General features: G+C 36.0%; 1 long non-coding RNA gene across 1 annotated transcript in view; it reads right to left on the bottom strand.

Annotated features, from left to right (window-relative positions):
* LOC141386361 (uncharacterized) overlaps positions 1–7,923 on the bottom strand; it is a 37,131-nt gene extending 29,208 nt beyond the window's left edge. Inside the window, exons 1-2 of the long non-coding RNA XR_012408215.1 lie at positions 7,815–7,923; positions 4,473–4,559 (exon numbers count right to left, since the gene is read on the bottom strand). This is a non-coding gene — a long non-coding RNA (uncharacterized lncRNA). The remainder of the gene's footprint in view (positions 1–4,472; positions 4,560–7,814) is intronic.
* Between the last annotated feature and the right edge of the window lie 1,338 nt (positions 7,924–9,261).

Raw genomic sequence — 9,261 nt, 5'->3', positions numbered from 1 at the left:
AGTCTGTGAGTCACATCCAGAAGGCAGCAGATTGTTTATATTAAATCTAGTCGAGGATGGTGGCTCTGGGTGCCATGAGGTAATGCTTTCTGGTTGTAACAAGAGTTACGAAGGCTGGGATTTTGGAAATATTAAATGGAGAGAGGGAGAATAAGTCACATTTCCATACTGACACTCAAAAGCAGCTGCATCTGTTACAAGTTGGCCAATAACAACAGATGAACTGAAGCAAATGCTGTGAAACTGATTAAAAACAAGTGACAATTTCTTTCTGTGGTTACAGTTAAACTAATAAAATCCAACTGTCAGGAGATCATGTTGCACGAAAGCCTGAGGCTCGTAATCACGCTTCTTGCTTGTCAAAAGAATCTATAAAAAGATTTAATACAAGGCCTATTTTACTCTGTTCAGTGAAAAGTTATGAAGCGTAGAAGCATGACTGTGTCCTAGTTACGATGTCTTTGCGTGATGCTCCACTGCTCCAATTATTATTGTTAATGGGATGGGCGTCTTTGATCATTGGCTTTCTGATGCAAAACAACGTGCTAGAGTAGCCGATCTAAACTAGTGGGTCCTGCCAAGTCAGAATGACAAATAAAACCAGCTTATCAACTTTTAAAATGGAAAGAGGCACATCAAAGGCTGTCTGCATCAGTAACCAGCAGAAAAAGCATGACATTCTCAAAAAGCAAGAACAAAACTACAAAAGGTGGAGAAAAACAGACACTGACTGCAAGATATTCACTTCCAAAAAGGATGAACATGGAAATTAGATTGTGTGGTCAATATACTGGTTTCTAGAAGCATTTATTCATTTTTCTTTGGTTTAGTCCCGTGTTTATCAGGGGTCGCCACAGGGGAATAAAGCGCCAACTATTACGCATATGTTTTATGCAACGTATTCCTTTCCAACTGCAAGCCAGGATTGGGAAACACCTACAAGCAGTGACATACAAATGGCTTCAAATCATAGAGTACCAATACTATATAGATGTGTAGTTTTTTAAATACATATACATAGAGAGAAAAGATTCTTCCAAAGAAGAAGAGGCTTTATAAGAAAGTGTTGGGTGCATATGAAGAGGGAAAGAGTGCATCTCCTATTGATAATTTTTACATGACAATAGCAGCATGCAATGGGCTTAATGCACTGAAGTGTTTTTCAGCCACAAAAAACCTCCGGTTAAAAGGTTGATGTGACTATCTTCAATTTCATAAGATTTGCTTAACAGCATTGATTTTGTAATTTAATAAAAATAGAGTCCTAACCGTTTATTTGATTGTTCAAGCATAAAATTAGATGAAAAGCCATTTAAAAGTACATTAAGTGCTATCAGGAGCAATGGAATTGAATGTAGTGCTTCTTGTCTGATTTGAGAACCACTTTATATTCTTTCTCAATCAGGCAGCGTAGATCACTGATTTTGAACATACGAGTATCTTAAATCCGGCGAGTCCCACCTTCTTTGATTTTATCATAGGGCTGTGCGACTTGGCCAAAAATCAAAATCTCAATTAATTGAACATTTTATCTTGATTACGATTAATGAATGATTGAATATTTAATTTTTTTATTTTATTGCCCACATAGTTCATCGACAAGTTTTGTAGAGTAAATACAATCGCATTATAAAAGTGAGAGATTTTTGAATGAAGGGTGGTCTTTGCCCTCTGTCGTCACGATACCAAACTGACCAATCATAAAGCTTTTTCTACACATCATTGTGATGTGTTAGTACATTTTTTGAGAGGTGCAGGAGAATGTGAAGGCTGCGCCGGACTGTTCACATGCTCTTGGCAAAAGTACAATATCATAATAATATAATAAGTATAAAAAAAAGTATCATTTAGCCTTAAAGTGGGGTCGTGTGACTCCACATATGGTAGGGAAAGTAATTGAAAAATATTGACCTAGAAAAATTTGATAGATTATAGGATCTGAATGTCCAGCTCATTATAGGATGTGAAGTCTCAGCTCAAAATACCACACAAATAATATATTACAACCCTCTGAAATTGCCCCTTTAGGCTTTAAAAAAAGTTCTGTTTTGGTGACTGTCACTTTAAATTTTAATAAGTCTATGCTCTTTTCAAAAGAGGGAGGAGCTAGGAATGCTTATCTGTGACCATAGATTCAAAACAGGACAAATGTTATCTCTGTGAAAACTGAAAATGTGAAAAGAAGTGGTCCAGAAGAAGGCAGTTTAGAGACTGCAGTGTTCATTTGTGCACCTTAAAACTCTACATTTATAATCCTCCTAGTCGCTGACATTATCTTCAGCAGGTAAAAACTCTAAAGCCAGACGGCTGCTTCTCATTCAGGGCTGTCTATGCTAATGAGGGAGAGATTGTCACTCATGAGTGGGGTTTTCCTCATCTGATGAGATCTACAAAAGGGAGAATGTCGATCAAAGTGTTTCTGCAAACTGTTTTTATGCAGTGCGATTATAAAAAAACTAATTTATTATTTTTTGTCATTAGTGTCTGGTTATATTCACACACTGTTGCCACACGACTTTATTTATCAACTGCATTTTTTGCAAAATATGTCTCCTTTAAAATGTCATTGTCTGAACTACAAACAGAGGAGTAGAGTTATGTGTAACGTGTTCCACAGTAATGCATTACTGTATTCTAATGACATTTTTGAGGAATGCAATAATGTAACATATTACATTTTAAATTTGTGTAATTTGATTACAGTTACTAAAGTCAATGTAATTGCATTCCTAGCGATACAAATATAGTTTTTAGAAGAAAAAAATGCTTCTTGTAAATCACGTTTCCCGCTGCAATGTCAGTTAATGAGTATGCGTATTTAAATTGCTGGAGAATGCGAGCTGAAATGGTTGCTATCGAGAGTGGCTGCTTCGTCAAGTGGAAATACAGATATTACTTTGATTTAATTGAGCGTAAAAACAAAAATATTCTTGGGAAATTCAGTCTATGTCCAATCTCTAAAGAACTTTGACTGCTTTAAACTCGACCAGCAACTTGTTCAAGCACTTGAACAGAAAGCATTCTGTCAACATTCGTCACCAAGGAAGACACCAGCACCCAAAAACACAACAAAAACCTAAACAGGCTAAAACTGTATTTTTGTGCAGAATCGGGAGTGAAGGTATCTTCTGAATGTGAAGAGAAGCATAGTTGTGTGGGGCAGTTCACATATTCAATTCATTTTGATTTCTATAGCGCTTTTACAGTGTAGATTGTGTCATAGCAGCTTAACATAGAATATTATCGTAAATTTAAACTGTGTTCATCCAGTTTTCAGAGTTTAAGTTCAGTTTAGTTCAGTTTAAGTCGACATATCTCGTCTTTGTCACGTGACAAGAACTGACCGATCAGCTTCATGCTTTGTATGGAATACACATTTCGGTAGACTAATTACCTTGAACAAACACAGAACACCCATACACTTCTTTTTTCTTATTATGGATGTCAGTAGTTACAGTTGTTCAGTTTTCTTCATGTCTTGAAGAAAAACTGGTTTGGAAAAAGTAAATGATGAAGTTTTGGGCAAACTCCTTAGGTATTTTAAAAATGTCAAGCTGCTGTGACCAACCCATTGTAAAGTTTTTCAGAGAATATTAAATTACTGAAAGAGCTGCAGTTGATTTTGTATTTTTGTATCTATATTTTATATGTTTTAAAAGTAACTTCAAAGTAAAGTAATTAGTAATCTGATTACTTTTTACATGAAGTAGTCATCAAATGACAATTTTCGAGTAGTAGTCAGTAATTTGTAATTGATTACTTTTGTAAGGTAATGCAGAGAGGATCATTAAAGGAGTAGTTCCTCCAAAAATGAACATTATTTCATTACGATCATAGTCTACGACGATTACAGCCTTGTTTGTTACAAACTAGTTGCACGTATGTTTCCTGGACTGGACTGTTGGATTCAAACCTGGGCTTAACATTGAAAAACCCGAACCAAAAGATCAAATCCATGAGACTTGACGTCCGCACTTACCCTGGTGGAGCGGTTCATATATGGCGTGAAGTTCCCATTTTCTAATCAAGCAGGAGAACAAATTCCTGGCTGGCAAATAATAATAAAAAGCCTACAACAACACAATGCCAAAGTAAAAAAGTTTCCCTTCCCTTCAGCGAATTGATGTGTCCAAACCTCAGAATCGTTGCGGGCTCGTCATAATAATTCCCTAGTAAGGAAACAATGTGAACCAACTTCTTAAACAGACTGATGAAATCCAGCCCTCCAATTTTAAAATGACAAAAGATAACATTCCATACTTAACAGCGGCAAAAAAAACAAAACAAAATCTTCTCACTCGGCCAGACAACTGACAGTACTTTAGATGCTTACAAAAAGTGTTATTGTATCTCATTACAAAAGTATTCTTAACACATGGTAAGCATTTGCACTATTTAAAAGAGTCATTATTTGACCGTCTCCTTCCCAAACCATTATAAAACTGAGTTCATCCCACAAAATGATACAATACCTCTTGAGACCAAGCAAGTGGCTTCGTAAAAGTCTTCCAAAGTACAGTAAAGGCCTCAATATGCACAATTCATGAATACACCATCATCTGAAAAGACAAAGTCATATTGTTAAAAGAGTTACGTCAAGGCCAAGGCTCTCGACTGCAGACATCCATTCGCAAACTCCATTGGAAACATCCATTACAAGGCCGTACAGTTCGGTATATATGAGCTGCAGCTGTCTAATAAAATCTCAACATCGACTAGAACCCACAGGTTAAACCACTCACAAGAGGAAATATTAAAAGACATTACACATCTATAAGGTCTCTTCTACGGTATCTGCTTTCAAAGTGCAAGTGTGAGGTCCTGCATTGGATCAAATGACATCCATATGAAAACCAGAGGAAATGTCCCCAAGTTTAACCTCATTTCATGTGTAGTCTTTTGTAATATTTTTAGCTCTGCTTTTTTTTTTCAGCAAAACTCACTCACACACAAAAGGTGTGTATTGTTGTATATACCGAAATACAGCAAATCTTCGTAGAAACCAAGATAGACAGACAGACCTGAAAGATAATATTAATAATTGTTTTTATGTAATATTTTTGTCATTTTATTTAATTTGAAGAGTTCACACTTAGCTGATGATTGATGATAAAGCATGTTTTGCATGCTGTCAATAGAGAGAGCCCTGAGCTTATAAGATTCTCGAACACTGGGCTCCCTCCCGTTAACAGGGGGTGAGGGGAGATTGAGGTAGATTTCAATGAACTCCCATGACTTGTTGATGGCCAATGACAGATTATAGGGATAGCTATACTGCTTACTAATGTTGTGTTTACAAAAGACACATAAACATTGTTAGTTTACTCGCGTATCAAATTCACTTCACAATAAAAGCAGATTTGCACTTTCTACAGGGCTTCTGTCTGCCTGGTGACTCTAGCTTTATTGATAAATGGCTAACATGGATTTTATTGAGATAGTAGCTTTATGTGCTTTAAGAAGGCTGAAAAATAGCGTAGATTCGTTCGACGCTGTGTCTGAGTCCACTAGATACTTTCAGAGTTTCACCTAGCTCTGTGAGTTTATAAACCCCTCCAGAAACTATTCCTGAATGATGGAGGCTTTCAGCGGTGCTTCCGACTAAGCTGAGCTGATTGGTTAAAACGTTAAGCATCAAGCGCTAGTGATTTACATGTTAACTCAATGCAAAGACGTGAATAGGCATTCTGTGCCACAATTTGCACAAATGAGACAGCGCAAATGGTGCGATTCCCATGAATAAGGCTGCACAAGTTGATCGTTTAGTGCGCTTGACATTCTTAACACGCATATCGTGCGTTCCGAGCGCATCGTTCAAGTTAGAAAATGTGAACTTTAGCTGACATTTGCACTGCAGGATGCCTATTCGCATCTTTGCATTGACTTAACATGTAAATCACTCAGGCTTGACGCTTCATCCAAGTCTGGTGTGAACACAGCATAAGAGCCTGTATATAGTGCCAATTTGGCATGGTCAATTACTTAGATCCCATGTTTTTGGACTGTGGTAGGAAACCAGGGAACCCGGGGGAAACCCACGCGGGCACAGGGAGAACATGCAGTTAGTGAACCATGTTATCTAATGCGGGATCAGCTGTGGACAATCATAAGCATGTGATCCTCTCAAAATTAGTTTAGAAATAAACTTTTAATATATGTTTTTTGCACTTTTGAGTCTAGCTTTTGATTATATTTACTTTACGTTCAGCTGATTCCGTACACAGTTTTTATTTATTTCCACAAAAAAAAAATATTTCAGTCTCAGCCTTAGTTGTAACTAAACTATACTATTTAATATAATAAGCTTGGTTCTAAACTTGCAATTTCACGTCATTCACGACAAATTTACAAAAAAATTGAGTTTTTACTTATAAAAGCATAATTTTGACGACGCAGTAGGTAGTGCTGTCGCCTCACAGCAAGGTCGCTGGTTCAAGCCTCGGCTCAGTTGCCGTTTTTGTGTGGAGTTTGCATGTTCTCCTTGCTTTTGCGTGGGTTTCCTCCGGGTGCTACAGTTTCCCCCACAGTCCAAAGACATGTGGTACAGGTAAATTGGGTAGGATAAATTGTCCGTAGTGTATGAGTGTGTGTGTGAATGAGTGTGTGTGGATGTTTCCCAGAGATGGGTTGCGGCTTGAAGGGCATCCGCTGCGTAAAAATGTGCTGGATAAGTTGGCGGTTCATTACGCTGTGGCGACCCCGGATTAATAAAGGGACTAAGCCGACAAGAAAATAAATGAATGAAAACAATTTTTATAAGAACATAATTATTACTCTAAAAAAACAGTTTTGTATGTCACGGAACTATGTTTAACCCACTTTGTCTAATAGTATCTGGATGCAGCCTTTAAGATGCAAGCTGAGATTGCATCACTCAGCGATGCAATGTCAGACACTGCACTCAAATGGAGTGAGTGACTTCACTGTGACGGATAGGGTTAAGGGTGGGGTTAGGTGAGTGCATTAAAAAGCATTGGATGCAGCTCAGATTGCACTGCACAAGGTCTGCATCCAGACCCCTCTCACTTTGTCTGTACTTCCTTATATGTTCTTGAATTGCTAATAGCTTAATTTAATGTAAAAACTGTTGACTGCACATTTGATGCAAACAATAAACTGATAAAAAACTGATGATATTCTGCTGAAAAAAAATTATTAAAAACACCAGCTATAAATAAAGTATTCATATTACATTGGGACTTTAAGAGTGCAGACCAAAACCTGCTCTGTATTTTTTCTAAAATTTGGAAGGAGTTGAGTACATTTTATACAAGCAAAGACCAAATCTGGATCCAAAACCCCTTCAAGGTCAAATGTATAAAATCCAAACAAGCGTATTATGCTAGCTGGAACAGACCTACACACTCTTTTTAAAGCTATGTAAACATTTTAACAGCGGGTCTGTCATTTTCTATAACTTATACAAATTGTGTGTAAAAACATCAAAAACACTGCGATAGATCCAGAGCTGGATTTATTAACGCTAATATCACAAGTCTAACATGTTTACTAGTTTTAACCACAACCATTAGGCATGTGTCTGCGAAATTCAAAACTATAACATTACAAACATAACTCCAACATTATATTTAACATTACAAGAGTTGTACTCAAAATATACTTTTCTTCCAGTACCAATGAACCTGAAGTCTCACGAATAAGATGGCAGTTGAACGTGTGAACAAAACTTATCAAACAGACTCCTACAATCCAATAAATTGCAGCAAGCTTTGTTCTTTATTAAATTTGATGTGAAACGAAGTCACAGCTGTCAAATTCTCTCAATATTATCACAATACTCAAGCATACAATACCTTTATTGGAGCTCTTTAGAAACGTTGTCCTTACTGGTCACAGATCCATGTTGACGGTTGACTTGAAGCGGCAGGCCAACTGAAAACCTTCCGCTTTTCTATTTTGTACGTCTTCAACGTCAGCAGACCGCGTCCATAAACTCACCGTTAGCAACAAATCAGCATGTTGCTAAGAAATTGCACTATATTAGCACAATTATTATATTTTTACTATATTCTATCACGAATTATAATCACATAACATTTATAAATGTTTGAATATTTATATAGGAGAAGAAACTATTTGACTTTAATATGTAAATGATTATATAATTTGTTTTTCCATTTTTTGTGATGTTAAAAATCATTTACAACGGAGGCTTTATTGAATAGTCCTTTTCTTAAAGGAAAAAACGACATACCCTACAGTATGATCAAGGGCAGAGATGGCCAAACTAGGCCCGCAGGCCAAAGTTGGTCCACGCAGCACGCTAACATTGATTTGGCCTCGATGCCATCTGAGAAGAGGATAATAGCTGTTCAGAGACAATCTTTTCAAATCTTATGTAATCTTTTATTTGTTTTATTGTTAAAAGTTAATTGAAATGAAATATGTCGATTACATATGGTAAATTAATCAGAATTAGTTTAAATGTACATACCTGATCGAGGACAGAGACTGGTAAGCAAATAAAGGCAAAGGCAGATTCTGCTTGAATATTCAGCATTGATTTTCACTGTTATCTTTTTTATTGCAAGTAATCATTTTAAAAGTCATACTGCATTAGTTAATACAATTAGTAATGTTTTTTTTTTATTTGAAATATTATAAAATAAATTAGGAAATAACGTATAGAAACAAGGGCCAATAACTCTTGCTGAAGGGACTAATGATTACATTTGTTTCAATGTGATAAATGCACACAGACTTTTAATATTCAGCCAGCCAGCTTCAGCTCTTCCAGTGAACTGTCCATGATAAAATAGCCACGTTTAAGCTCTGGTTTCTTTAAAAATCAGTGATCTTTACTGCCTGATAGATATACAGTTGAAGTCAGAATTATTAGCCCACCTGTTTCTTTTTTCCCTAATTTCTGTCTAACAGAGATATTTTTTTCAACACAAAACCAAAGTTTCAATAACTCATTTCTAATAATTCATTTATTTCATCTTTGCCATGATGACAGTAAATAATATTTTACTAGATGTTTTTAAGACACTTCTATAGAGCTTAAAGTGACATTTAAAGGCTTAACAGGTTGTTAACTTGACAGGTTAGGATAATTAGGAAAGTTATTGTATAATGATGGCTTGTTCTGTAGACTATTGAAAAAATAGCTTAAATTGGCTAATAATTTTGACCTTAAAATGTTTTTTAAAAAATTAAATCTGCCTTATTTTAGCTAAAATAAAACAAATAAGACTTTCTCCAGAAGAAAAAAAATATTATCAGACAAAATATTATCAT

This window comes from Danio rerio, chromosome 6, assembly GCF_049306965.1.
Source record: "Danio rerio strain Tuebingen ecotype United States chromosome 6, GRCz12tu, whole genome shotgun sequence".
Taxonomy (NCBI): Eukaryota; Metazoa; Chordata; class Actinopteri; order Cypriniformes; family Danionidae; genus Danio; species Danio rerio.
The sequence above is the reverse complement of the archived record's forward strand: the minus strand, read 5'-3'. Positions and strand labels throughout refer to the sequence as shown.